This window comes from Podarcis raffonei, chromosome 4 (assembly GCF_027172205.1).
Source record: "Podarcis raffonei isolate rPodRaf1 chromosome 4, rPodRaf1.pri, whole genome shotgun sequence".
NCBI classification, from domain to species: domain Eukaryota; kingdom Metazoa; phylum Chordata; class Lepidosauria; order Squamata; family Lacertidae; genus Podarcis; species Podarcis raffonei.
The window spans coordinates 4734076-4748356 of NC_070605.1; the positions used below are offsets into that span (position 1 = coordinate 4734076).

A 14281-nucleotide genomic window follows, 5' to 3' on the forward strand; every position below is an offset into this window, starting at 1 on the left:
GTGGAGAGACTGTCCCTACATGACAGAAGAAAATCTGGGTGTATACAAGATGACATGGCGCAATGTAATGGGAAGTTGAGCGCAAGGACTGATCTAAATGTTAGAATTCTAAGGAAAAAGCCATTGTAATCTCTCAAGCAAAAGTTGAAAAGATTAAACCCATGTTAACTGGACAGCGGAACAATGGGACACTACCTTGCTTGGTAGTGATGGCATGAAATACGCAAGTTTCTTTAACTGGGCAAGAGGAGAAGAATCAGAGAAGATTTACATCCTACTTGCATTACACCGACCGTGAAACACCCAGACAGTGTGATGATCTGGGGTTGTATGGCAGCAAAAGGTGTGGGCACAATTTGCATCATTAATGGGAATGTTGAGCCGAAACTGAAGCGTTCCACAAGTGATCTTTTCCCAGATACTGAAGCATTTCTATATATATTTATACAAATCTTTCTTTCTTTCTTTCTTTCTTTCTTTCTTTCTTTCTTTCTTTCTTTTTCTTTCTTTCTTTCTTTCTTTCCTATTTCAACAGGATTCAGTTCCATGAATGTTCCATGCTGTGTGCAAAAGGTGCTTTAAAGATAATCCTATTGCACTGCTGGAATGGCTTGGGAATAGCCCAAACATTAACCCAATCAGAAATCTATGGCGCCAACTGTGGCATTCGTATGGAGTCCCCGGTCACCTCACGGACTATTGACCCGTACACCACTAATCCGCTGCCACCAACCAGTTGGCCAGTTAAAGCAAAATGGAATCCAGCATAGATGGGAATTTCCAGAAGGAATTTCCTTCTATTACAAAGACAAGAGGTTCAAACTAAGTAGCCTTCAGGATCTGGAACAATTCTCCAGAAGATATGATAAAGAGTTGGGAAAAGTGGAGAAGGTAAGACCAGGACAGGACCAGTCTGAAGAGGAGAAAAGGAGAGGGGAAGAAGAAGAGGAAGAAGAGGAGAAAGAAGAAGAGGGAGAAGAGGAAGAAGAGGATAATAATAACAAGGACCCCCAAGTTTGATAGTAGACTTATACAAACCAGAAAAAGGCTCTGAAAATACTTTCATAGAATGTGAATGGACTTAAAAATAAAAATAAAAGGCACAAAATCAAACATGTCTTGATTAAATGGAATTTAGATATAACCTGTTTACAGGAAACACATGTTGCAAGGAAACATAAGAGGATTTTAAGAACTAAAAGATTGGGGAAAGACTTTATTGCCTCAGACACAAACAAGAAAAGAGGGGTTGTATTGTATATAAAGGAGAAATATAACCCAAAATTAATTTATAAAGATGAGGAGGGGAAAGTGCTGATAGTGCAAATTACCTTCCAGGGGGGAAAGGTACCGTAATCATTGTGGGAATCTACGCACCTAATGACAAAAAAGCCGACTTTTATTCGAAGCTCAATGAAACATTATCAGAAGATTGGAACTGACAGGGTTAAAACTCCGTGGTGTCCTGTATCTGGGAGGAGCTTGACGCAGAGAAGTGTGTCACAGTGTGTGTCTGCATTCAGACTTGCTTTCGCTTCTGACTGAGACGCAGCTAAAGCTCAGAGGCTGCGTGTGTGCTTTTGGAAAAAGCACGGAGAGATGTCGGAAAGTTCTGATGGAATTACTGCTTTGTAAATAAACGCTTCTAGAGATAAGAACCGAACTGTCTCTGGACTTGATTTATCCCTCATCTCACACGGACGCAGGACCGCTGCTACTCTGCTCTCCTGCCAGGTCAGCTCCCAAGCAGAGCCACGCAGGGAAGCCTGACTGGACGCAGGATTTATTTCCGCAAATTTTTGGATCAGAGAGTGATTGTAATGGGGGATTTCAACAGTGTGGTTATTCCAGATTTGGATAGATCAACGACAAGGCGAGACACAAATGAAGGTAAACTACCAAAAATATTTTGATATATCAGACACTATGGGGCTAACAGATATTTGGAGACTTAGAAATCCCAAAACAAAACAGTTCACATTCTTTCCAGGTCCAAATCCAAGCTTTGGTAGAAAAAATTACATTTGGACTTCTAAAGAATTGGTGCCAAGAATTTCCAAAATTGAGATTCTCCCAAGGACATTATCAGAACATAATTCGTTATATTTGGAGTTAAAAGGAAAAGACCCTTCATCATTCAGATGGAGGATGAATGAAAGTTTATTCAATGACCAAAAGATAGTAAATTAGGCAGAAGAGACAATTACAGAATAAGTGGAATTTAAACAAAGGAACACCCATTGAAACAGTATGGGATGCACGCAAAGCTGTAATGAGAGGATTCCTGATCCAAAAGAACAGTTTTCAGAAAAGAGGAAGGGAGAAGTAGAAAGAAGAAATCCTGCCCCATCTCATGGAGAATGAGAGACTGCTGAAATAAAACCAAAAGATGAGCTAATAAGACAAAATATTAAATTGTTGCAGACTCAGTTCTCTATGTTGGTGAGTCAGGATGTAGAATGGAAAACAAAAACAATGAGACAAAGGAATTTTGAATCCGCCAACAAAACTGGAAAATTATTGGCGTGGCAATTAAAGGCTAGACAAAAACAAAAAACAATTTGTAAGATAAGAGAGGCAGAAAACATCATTGAAGACCCCAAAGAAATTAGAAAGACCTTTCTGAAATTTTATAAAGATTTGTATAAGACAGAGAAAGAAGATGGTAAGAAAATAGAAAATAGAAAAGTCATCAGTTACAGCAGATCCCCCCAGGAGAAAAGGAACAATTAAACCAGATAATTACAGAACAAGAAATTGAGAAGGTGATAAAGAGAATGAAGATAGGGAAAGCTCCAGGCCCTGATGGCATTCGGGCAAAATATTATAAGACACTATGTGGACCATTATTACCTGTGCTGTGTGAGGTTATGAATAACATTTTGAAGGAAGAGAAAATTCCAAATACCTGGAAAGAGGCGTACATCACTTTAATCCCAAAGAAAGATACAGATGATTTGAGTGTTAAAAATTATAAACCTATTTCCTTATTGAACAATGACTATAAATTATTTGTGGATGTGCTGGCTGACAGATTAAAAAAACTTTTAAAGGAAGTAATACATAAAGGTCAAGCTGGTTTCCTACCAGGGCAACAACTGAAGGACAATGTTAGGAAAATAGTGGCTATAATTGAGTACTTGGGAGTCTAGAAATGATAAACAAGCGGCCTTGGTGTTCATTGATGCAGAGAAAGCATTTGATAATGTTTCATGGCGGTTTATGAAAGAAAACCTAAAAACAATGGGAATAGGAGAAATGTTTTTGAAAGGTATTGAGGCTGTTGGGATACTGCCAGGGAGATAAAGTCCATCTGAGCCCCCAAGCTCGGTGCCGGATGATCCATCGACCTCCCGTAGTCACGCAGTACCAGCAATTTAGCGACACTAAGCCTCAGGCTTAGTGCACACTCTAACAGCAGAATTCACACAGCAAAAGTTGCACAGCACGAGAGCAGAACATGCATATTTACAGTTTATTCAGCGTACGTCAGAACATGAGAAGACATGACCGTCTGCTCCGACTGCTCAGGCAAAACAGCAGAAAACGAAAGGAACAGACAACATAAACATCCTGTGAGACAGGAAACGCGCAGGCTGTTATACAAACATCCTGCTCCCTTTTAAGGTGGAACGGAAATATCCTAAAATCCTCCCCCTTTCCGTGTAACCTGTAGTACCTGTGGTTCAACCCAATTGCAACCTTTGTACGTAAACCTTAACTTGTTCTCTGTTAACAACCTTAGACAACAGATCAGCAGGAATTTCATTTCCTGGCATGTAGGACACCTGAATGAGTCCTTTCTGAATACACTCTCTTGCACGATGTAGCTTAATCTGCAAGTACTTGGTTCTTTGCTTGCAACTCTCCGAGTTCAGCAAAGCCAAACAAGATCTATTGTCTTGATACACTTGTATAGGACATTTCACAGAAACCGCAATGTCCTTAAACAGTTGCATCAACCATTCACAATCCATGAGTGAAAATAACAGAGCATTGAGTTCTGCTTCACAGGAACTTAGGCTAACAGTCGTCTGCTTTTTGCACAACCAGTCAAACAGGCAGTGGTTGTACATGTAGCATACTCCAGAAGTGCTTGTACCATCCGTGGTGTCACTTCCAAAACTTGCATCTGCAAAGATTTCAAGACCTCCAGTCTTCTGACTGGTGAACCTCAGCCTGTAGTGCATAGTCCCTTTCAAATACCGGGCTATGCGCTTCAGAGCTTTCCAATCCTGAACAGTAGGATTGTTAGCATGTCTGCTAAGCAGGTTAGTGCTTACAGCAATGTCAGGTCTCGAACATCTAGCAATGAAATAATTCAAATTGCCTAGAATGCATCTGTACAGCGTTGTGTCAGAAAACGCTTCAGCAGTACTATCTACCTGGTAACCTGTCACCATCGGTGTGTCTGCTGGGTTTGCATCAACCAAATTCAACCTGGTTAATACATCAGTAATTTTCTGTGTTTGGTGTACCAGAAAATTACCTGCTTGGTCCCTCTCCACCTGCAAAGAAAGATAGTTGGATACCTCACCAAGATCCTTCATGTCAAAGTGCTCCTTCAGCTGAGCTAGGGTGCTTTGGTAAAAAGCCTGATTCTTCCAAAACATCAGAAGATCATCAACAAAACATAAACAATACAGTTTGTTTTGCCCCTCCTCCTTGACAAACACACACGGATCAGCTTTGCCCTGGTGAAAACCTAGAGAGAGCAATGTCTCAGTGAGTTTTGTGTTCCAACACCTGGCACTCTGCTTGAGATCATATAAGGATTTCCGCAGTTTACAGACCATTCCCTTCTGTATCTGCATTCCATCAGGTGGAAGCATGTACAGCTGCTCGTTCAAAATCCCGTACAAAAAAGCTGTATTAATGTCATGATGGGAAACATGCAGTTTCTCCTCCGCAGCGATCTTGAGCATCAGCCGAAAGCTCTCATATTTGACCGTGGGTGAGTAGGTCTCGTGGTAATCCTGCCCTGGTACCTGTGAAAAACCTCTGGCAACCAATCTGGCTTTGTGTCTGACAACCTTGCCATTCTGGTCTGTCTTGGCCTTGAAGACCCATTTGCTGCCAACCAGTCTCATCCCTGGGACTACCGGTACCAGCTCCCAAGTTTGGTTCCTGTTCAAGGAATCAACTTCAGCCTTCATGGCATTAAGCCAAGGCTCAGCATCTTTAGAGGTTAACTCCTGGACCTCTTTGAAGCTTGAAGGTTCCCACACCTTCTCTGAGCTACTAAGAACAGCAGTTGCCGTCTTAGCAAACTCATCAGCAAATCTCTTCGGAGGTTTGCCTTTGGTCGCCCTTTCAGACCTGCGAACCAGACGCAAGTCTTCTGGACTCATCTCCTCCTTCTTAGGAGAAAAATGACCAATGGTGAACAGTGGTTCTTCCAGTTCATTGTCAGACTCATCAGATGGTCTGACTGAGGCTTTTGCGCTCTTGTAGTCTGCTGTGTCATCACTGTCACTGACACCAGCAGCAGCGCCACCCACTGAACTGGAATCCGAACTCTGATCATCACCATCATCATCATTCTCAGTTTCCTCAGCTTTCTCAGCATGATCTGCTTTCTTCACATCCCCTACATCTTCCTCTGGGTAACTCTGGAAAATTCCCACATTTCCCCCCCACTTAGGATTGTACTCAACACTCCTTGTGAACTTTATGGATTTTGAGTTAGTCATCCATACCCTGTATGCACCTTTTTTGTACCCCATGAACAAACCATGTGCCCCACGCTTCCCAAGCTTGTTGCTTTGTGGGGTGTGTACCCACATGTCAGAACCAAAGATTCTCATGTGCTTGACATTAGGTTTCTTACCAAACATTTTCTCATAGGGAGTGCAGCCAATAGGTGATGACAGTCTGCGATTAAAAGTGTAAACAAAATTCGAGAGAGCCTCCCCCCAAAACTTCTCAGGGAGATTGGCATCATGCAACAAGGTTTTTATCCCTTGCAGCAACGTTTGATTTGATCTTTCCGCAAGCCCATTCATCCATGGCGATCTAGGCGTTGACAAATCATGCTGGACTCCCTTCTCAGTCAGGAAAGCTTCAAACTGCTGAGAAGTGAATTCCCTGCCTCGATCAGTAAACAGACAGCCGATACGTTTACCATGAGCATTCTCCAACCAAGCACAGAATGCCTTGAACTTAGGAAATGCTTGCGATTTCTGCTCGAGCATAAACACATGAATGTACCTGGAAAAAGAATCAATTAGAACCATGAAGTACCTTGCCCCTCCCAAAGAGGGCGCTAAAGGACCTACCAGGTCTGCGTGAACTAGCTGGTAGGGTTTGGAAGCCTGCCTGCTAGACTCCTTGCCTTTTGGAGCAACCTTCACCTTGTTCTCTGCACAAGATACACATTTCATGTGAAATTTACAGGGCTTGATGTCCAAACCTTCAACCAACCCAGGCATCTTGGCTAGCGCTTGCCAAGATAAGTGACAAAATCTTCTATGTGCATCATGAATACATCCTGCATGAAGAACCTTGTTAGTTTGTGCAACACTACAAGTATCAGCATTAGATATAACAGCATTGTCATCATAAGTTAGACAGAACAAACCATCCATCAACTTTGCATGCAAAATGTCCTCTTTGCCTTTTCTGATGACACAGACAGTCCTCTTGAAGGAAACCTCAAAACCACGCCCAGTCAGTTGTGGGACACTAAGCAAATTGTCCGCAGCTCCTGGAACAAAAAGTACATCGCTGATGGTAGTATGCAGACTTGCAAGTTTCACAGTCCCAACTCCTGCAGCTTGCAAAGTCCTTCCATCAGCCAGGTGGATCTCTCCATCTTGAGGTGTGAAGGAGATGAACAGATGGCGGTCTTTGGTGAGATGGCGCGTGCACCCTGAATCCACTATAAACCTGGCCTTTCCCTTCGAAGCAGATTTGCTGGCAAACAAAACCTTGTTTTCCACCAGCGTCGGCTTTTGCAGCTTGCCCCCCTGCTCCTGGCCATCAGATGTGCCTTTAGCCTTTGGTGAAGCTGTGCCAGCGAACAAAGCCTTGTTTTCCACTGGCGTGGGCTTTTGCAGCTTGCCCCCCTGCTCCTGGCCATCAGACGTGCCTTTAGCCTTTGGTGGAGCTGTGCCAGCAAACATAGCCTTGTTTTCCACTGGCGTGGGCTTTTGCAACTTGCCCCCCCGCTCCTGGCCATCTGCAGGCCTTATCCTTTGTTTACATCTGGCCTTCCGGCCTCTGCATAGGCTCTGACCTTGGTTCTCACGAGAAACAGAGCTCTCAGCTGCCGACTCCTTGGCTCCCCCTGGAGGCTGGAATGCTGCCTGGGATGACGTGGCAGTCTGCTCCCCCTGCAGCTTGCAACCGGTGCCCTCAGCATCCCTGCATTCACTAGCATTCTGGGAAATAGCCAGGACCTCCGATGTATTCAAACCCTGGGCTGGGGTGATTGGCAGGTGGGCCTTTTTCAAAGCATCCCACATGTCACGTGCCGTGAGATTTCCAGCAAGCGTCTTTATTTCCTCCAGAGAGACGGATAAGACTATTATATCAACGGCCCTCAAATTCTGGCCCTGCCATTTCTCTGTCCGAGGAACTGGAGTGGCTTCAGAGACAGTATGCCAGACTCCAAACTGACGCAGCAAACTCTCACACCATTTTGCCCAGGTCTGATAATTGTGCCGATTTAACTTTGGGCACTCAGTGGCCTCCGAAGCTTGGAAAACATCCATTCCAGCTTTTTGCTTTAGCCGTGAGCCTTTATGCCTTCAAAAACGGCTTATCTCGTCATCCCATAAATCACGATGCCTCTGGCTCGGCTCCCAGGCCAATTAGTTTTGCCGGACATCAAAAGCCTTTTCCGCGGCATCCAGAAAAGCCTCTGCTTTCACTTTCCCAGCACATACCTCTCAGCAGTCTGTCGCTGTCTTACTCTCTTGCAAGTGCCGTGAATCTGGGCCCGAAACCTGTTGTTGGGATACTGCCAGGGAGATAAAGTCCATCTGAGCCCCCAAGCTCGGTGCCGGACGATCCATTGACCTCCCGTAGTCACGCAGTACCAGCAATTTAGCGACACTAAGCCTCAGGCTTAGTGCACACTCTAACAGCAGAATTCACACAGCAAAAGTTGCACAGCATGAGAGCAGAACATGCATATTTACAGTTTATTCAGCGTAGGTCAGAACATGAGAAGACATGACCGTCTGCTCCGACTGCTCAGGCAAAACAGCAGAAAACAAAAGGAACAGACAACATAAACATCCTGTGAGACAGGAAACGCGCAGGCTGTTATACAAACATCCTGCTCCCTTTTAAGGTGGAACGGAAATATCCTAACAGAGGCTATATACTCAGAGGAAAAAGCCAAACTTATTATAAATAATAATTTGTCTGACAACTTTGAAATCTCTAAAGGTACCAGGCAGGGTGTCCTTTGTCGCTCCTGTTGTTTATTACACTTTTGGAGGTATTAAACAAGAATTTGAGAGAAGTGTCAGAAATCAGAGGTATTAAGGTGGGATCGAAAGAGTTTAAAGTAAAAGCGTTTGCTGATGATTTAGTTTTAACATTAGAAGACCCAAAGAACAGTGTACAAAAAGCCCTAGAGAGAATGGAGGAATTTGGAAAAGTTGCAGGATTTAAACTCAATAGAAATAAGACCAAAATGCTGGTAAAAATATGAATAAAGAAGAGACAGAGGAATTGCAACACAGGACAGGAATTATGGTGGTTAAGAAAGTGAAATACCTTGGAATTTGTTTGACAACAGGGGAAAAATTGTATAAAGATAATTATGAAACTATGGAGATTATGAAATTATGGAGAGAGATTAAGAAGGATTTAGAAATTTGGAACAGTTTGAAATTATCCTTTTTGGGCAGAATATCGGTGATTAAGATGAACGTTTTACCTAGAATGTTATTCTTATTCCAAACAATTCCAGTGATTAAAGGGACAGGACAATGTAGAGAATGGCAATAAATAGTGTCAAGATTTGTCTGGCAGGGAAAGAAGCTGAGGATCAAAATGAAAATGTTGATAGATGAAAAAGAAAGAGGTGGATTTGCCTTACCAGGTATGAATCTCTATTATGAAGCATCCTGTCTCATATTGTTAAAGGAATGGATAACATTGGAAAATACGGACCTATTGGATTTAGAAGGTCATGACAACAGGTACGGGTGGCACTCGTACCTGTGGTATGATAAGGTAAAAGTTCATAAAGGTTTTTTAAACCATGTGATCAGAAGGTCAATTTATGAAGTATGGGAAGAAACAAATATTTATTGGAAAGGAAAACCCCATGGTGGATATCGCCAATAGAGGTACTGACAGTTAAAAAAGTAAATATGGAAGGAAGGTGAGCCACCTATGAGAAAATTATTAGAAAAATGGAACAAGGGTTAAAACCTAAACCATAAGAGTAATGAGAGGGCATGTTTACAGGTTGGTTGCAATACCATCAGGTGAGTGATATATTGAGTGAGGATAAAAGGAAAGCCGGGTTTAAGGATAAAAAAATCAAGATTTCAGTTAGAATTAGAGGAAGGCAGAGGTAGAATACTATCTAGGATATATGATTTGTTATTAGAATGGTTTCAAAAGTTGAAGAGGTGAAAGAAGGAATGATAAAATGGGCTATAGATTTTAGGCATAATATTGAACTGGATGCATGGCTAAAATTACGGAACAAGACTATGAAATTCACGGCGTGTACGGCTTTAAAAGAAAATTTAATGAAGATGATATATAGGTGGCATTTGACACCAGTAAAACTGGCGAAAATATATAGGATGAGGGATAAGAAATGCTGGAAATGGACTTCCGGGTTAGCGCCATCGCCGAATGGCGGATTCCCTCCGAGCTCCGGAGGGAATCGGCTTAGTAGGGGTCGGGTCCTGCCGCGGCGGCGACGCAGGGACCCTCAGAAACCACAGGCGCTGAAGCCTGTGGACCTGGTGACTCGACGGGCACCATTTGCGGCCCCCCGACCCGCGAAGGAGCCTTTTTAAAGGCTTCGGAACGGGGGACGGAGAGCGGTGCTGAGAGTCGACTGCTTCCCCTACTGAGTGAAGCCGCATGCCATGGACAGAGAGCGCTGACTTCTTTCTCTGAACATTTGGACTAAAAGTAACAACCCGTGAGTAATACGGAAATTGGACTTAAAAAGGGAAAATTTTTCTTGGGAATTAGGCACGACCGGGGAAGGCGCAAAGAGGAAGTCTGTCTACCCACCTTGTAAACATCTTAAAGCAAGGATTTGATAACTAAGGTTGAGAGAACACCTTTCTCTTTAGTGGATAAAAGCAATTAACTCCACGTTTTGGCAATATAAGTGATTTTGCTGGAGGATAAGAGCTAATATTGAGAGCGGAATTGTCACCCCTCCCCCAGGACCCGGGAGCGATCGGTGAGAGAGCCTGCTGAAGAGTTATAGAAGACTTTGACAGCTGTCAAACTAGCTGTCAAAGTTGGGAAAAAAGGAGAACTTTGTTTCTGTTGTCTTTGCTGGTTATATTTGTTACAATTTGGTAATAAATTGTTAAAAATAAAGAAGAAAAGGCTAATTTGACTTTTGGGTTGGAACTGGAAGATACTAAGAAACCAGAACTCCTCTAGAGGAGGTTCAGGGACATTACAAGAATGGCTGTAAGTGGAAAAATACTGGCTGAACTGGAGAGGACTTTTTTTCTCTTGGGAAAGTTACAAGAACAAAGTGATGTTTTGGCCACAAATGTTACAATATTGAATGAAACAGTAAATAAAACTACTGAGCCTGGAAGGGACTTGACTCAAGTCTTTGCAGCTGAACAAAAAGTTTTTGCAGCCGAACTAAAAATCTTTGCAGCTGAACAAGAAAAGAAATCTGAGAAATTTGAGAATGTGAGGAGATATATGATGATTTGAAGGAAAAGGAAGGAGGAGCTATAATGCCACAGATGATTAAGGAGAGCCAGAGGCCTGTTAAGATGGATACAAAGGAAAATAAGAACAGGATGATGAAAATTTGGTTTGAATTGAAGAATGGAGAATGGAGAGATCTCCTCATGTGGAGATCTGAAGACCTATGGATTACAAACCTGGCTAAAGTGGAAACTGGAGCTTTTGGGACATTTGGACTTAAGAGAAGCAAGAAACAAGATTTCGGCTCCACTTTTAAATATGGAGGTCTGGCTGGAAGAAACATGGACCTTATTGGGACAGAGCTTCTTCGAGATTTGGTGTCCAATACAAAGGACTATCAAAAAAACCGGCAGAGAGGAATTGAGAGAGAATTAAGAGCCTCGGACGTGAGGTCACCAGGCTGACAGCAGATAGACTGATGGACATTTGTTGGGGTTTGAAACCGGGAAAGGGGGGTGGGGCTTTGGGAATCCAAAGGGTGTACAATTATACTCTGTTTCCTTTTATTCTGTTTTGCTACTAATATAAAAATGGGTATTTGTGGAAGGGAATTGGGGTCGACCTTAGAAAAAGATTTTTAAGAATAAGTACTATGTATAAAGACTGAGGTTTATAAGTTAAAATTGGTTAACTAAAATGAATTAAATATAATAAGGTAAAATTTGGGGACAAGAACTTGCTGAGCTAAAAATTGGAACTGGAATACAAGAAGGGGAGGTGTGGGGAAGTCAAGGAAATATGTTATTGAAAGTAAGGAATGAAAATTTTATGTGTTTTTAATTGTTTTTTTTTGTTTTTTCTCTATTTTTTGGAAACTCCAATAAATATCTATTAAAAAAAAAAGAAATGCTGGAAATGTAAAAAGGTGGATGGAGACTTCTATCATATGTGGTGGACTTGTGATAAAGTCAAGAATTTTTGGGAGTTGATCTATAATGAACTTAAGAAAGTACTTAAATATACCTTTCCCAAAAAACCAGAGGCTTTTTTGTTGGGTTTGAAGGGGAAGGAGGTTAAGAAAACAGACCAAAGGCTATTTATGTACGCCACAGCGGCAGTAAGGAATATATTGGCCCCAAACTGGAAATTACAATAAGTTCCCACCATTGTGGAGGAGCAGACGAAAATGATGAACTACACGGAATTAGCCAAACTGACTGGCAGGATTCGGGATCAGGACGATCAGAGATTTCAGGAAAGTTGGAGTAAATGTACTGTGTACTTAAAGGATAATTGCAAAAAATTTAAAAACACTGGCAGGATTGAAATAACTCCTACAATGTATAAGACAGATACAAGGTTAAAAATTAAAATACGCGACTGGAGAAAATAAGGGATACCTGCTGAAGGGAAGGAGGGAAGTCGCAAGCTCGGCAGAGCTAAAAGTATATATGTGATTTAATGTATTGTAAAATGACTGTGTAAAGAAAACAATAAAAATTGATTGGTAAAAAAAATAAAATAAAGTTAATGTTCTTTTTATATGGGATCAGATTATAATGATTTATGTTTCATGTTTATATATATGTTGGAAGCCGCCCAGAATGGCTGGAGGAACCCAGCCAGATGGGCAGGGTAGAAATAAAAAATTATTATTATTACTACAGTGGTACCTCGATTTAAGAACAGTCCTCTTCCGGAAAATTTTAAGTTTCTTATTATTGTTGTTGTTGTTGTTATTATTATTATTCTTATGTTTGTAAACCGAGGTACCACTGTATTACTATCATCATCATCATCATCATCACCACTACTTTTCCTGAGATTCAATAAGTCTAGTTCTTCTCTGGGATGAATTTTGTTTGGCCCAGTCATGGCATCCCCTCCATCTCCAATGTCAGTCGTCTCTTTGGTCAATCCAAGACTGACAGGAGCAAAAACAGAAAACCTGAAGCTACTTATCTTTCTGAAGCTGACACTGAAGATGGCCTGGGCAGTTGAGACCAGCCCAATCGTGGTAGAAAAAGGAATAATTTGAAGAAAATTGTTCAAAGAAAAAACTGTAAGTTACTCTTTATTGTGGGGGTGTTAGGTTCCCAGGTGTTATAGGGGGCGCTGTTGAGCTCTGTGAAAATATATGAGATTGGTCACATAGAGGTATTTTTTGAATTTCCAGGCAGATATGACGATCCCACAGGGAGCCTTACCAAGAGAGGCCACGATCCCACGATTCTCCTCCATGACGTCCTTATGCAGAGCTCTCTGGTCAGGATCCAGCAACGCCCACTCCTCATCTGTGAAACTAACAGCGACATCTTCAAAGCACACTGGACCCTAAAAGAAAAAGGGAAATGTCCTCCTCGGAGACAGCAGAAATATGATCTGCTACACAATGCTCTGTTGTTTCCTTCCTGTAAATTGCGGTGTTGTTTCAATAGGATTGCTTTGCTGCACATTTTATTTATGGATGCTTATTTTATTCTGCATTTTAATTATGGGTATTCGTCTTTGTGCAAATAGGTGGTACTCCACCTTGTGTTTTCAGGCCACTATTTGTTCTCATTTGTCCACTGCTTAGAAACCAATTTTTGCATTCAGTTATCAATCTAGAAATAAAATAAGCCTCTTTTGGTCTTGGATGATCTAGCAGAGATTCCTGCAATGCAGGGGGTCTCCTGGCTCTGAGAGACAAGGAGGGAGGGTGACTTCTGGCAGAAGGAGAGGGAGCCACCGGTGGCTCCTCCTTCTCCTGACTCACCTCAGCCTCTCGACCTTCCTCTCCCACTCGCCTCCTTCCTCTTCTGCCTCTGATTCTGCACTGCATTCTGCCACAGAGTCTCCCAGCTCACTAAGCCCTGTTTCCCCTTCAGCTTCTGACACCTCCTCTTCCCAGGCTTCTCCCTCTTCTCCCTCTGACCGCCCATCCTTCCTCCACCTCCACTCCTTCGGCTCTGAGCCGTCTTCCCTTCCTGGTTCCCCGGCTGCTTCCTCCCACCATTCCTCTGTGCCCAACCAGTTCATGACATTGCTCCATCCCTCAGCCTCTGTCCCCACAAGGCAGCTTCCCCTGACCTGATCTGGTTCCACAGCCGCTGCTTCCCTTCTGCCCCCATGAAAAGGCAGATCAGGAGGTCTTGCCGGCATCCTTCTGCCACCTGCAAGAGAAAAATGGTAAGCAGGATGCCAGGAGTGCCTGCTTCTCTCACAGGTGAAACAGGGCATCTCTAACTATAGATGGGCCTTTGAGAAAGACTTACCTGCATAGAGCATTTAGACATTTGTGGCTATTTCATATGTTTGTTTGTGCAGAAATACATCTCCCCTCCTCTGGACCCTTGTTCCCAACCATCTATCGCCAAAACAAGATGAAAAAACCCTCAGATGAGTTGGAAAACCAACAGAATGAGACCAAACGGAGAAAAACCACCTTCCTCCTTACCCAGCGGCCTCACTC

General features: G+C 42.6%; 1 protein-coding gene and 1 pseudogene across 4 annotated transcripts in view; one reads left to right on the top strand and one right to left on the bottom strand.

The window, feature by feature from the left end:
- LOC128412035 (zinc finger protein 420-like) overlaps positions 1-14281 on the top strand; it is a 621951-nt gene that overhangs the window by 382050 nt on the left and 225620 nt on the right. The gene's annotated exons all lie outside the window — the stretch shown is intronic.
- The window catches only part of LOC128412177 (zinc finger protein 420-like), a 40270-nt pseudogene that overhangs the window by 3422 nt on the left and 22567 nt on the right, over positions 1-14281 (bottom strand).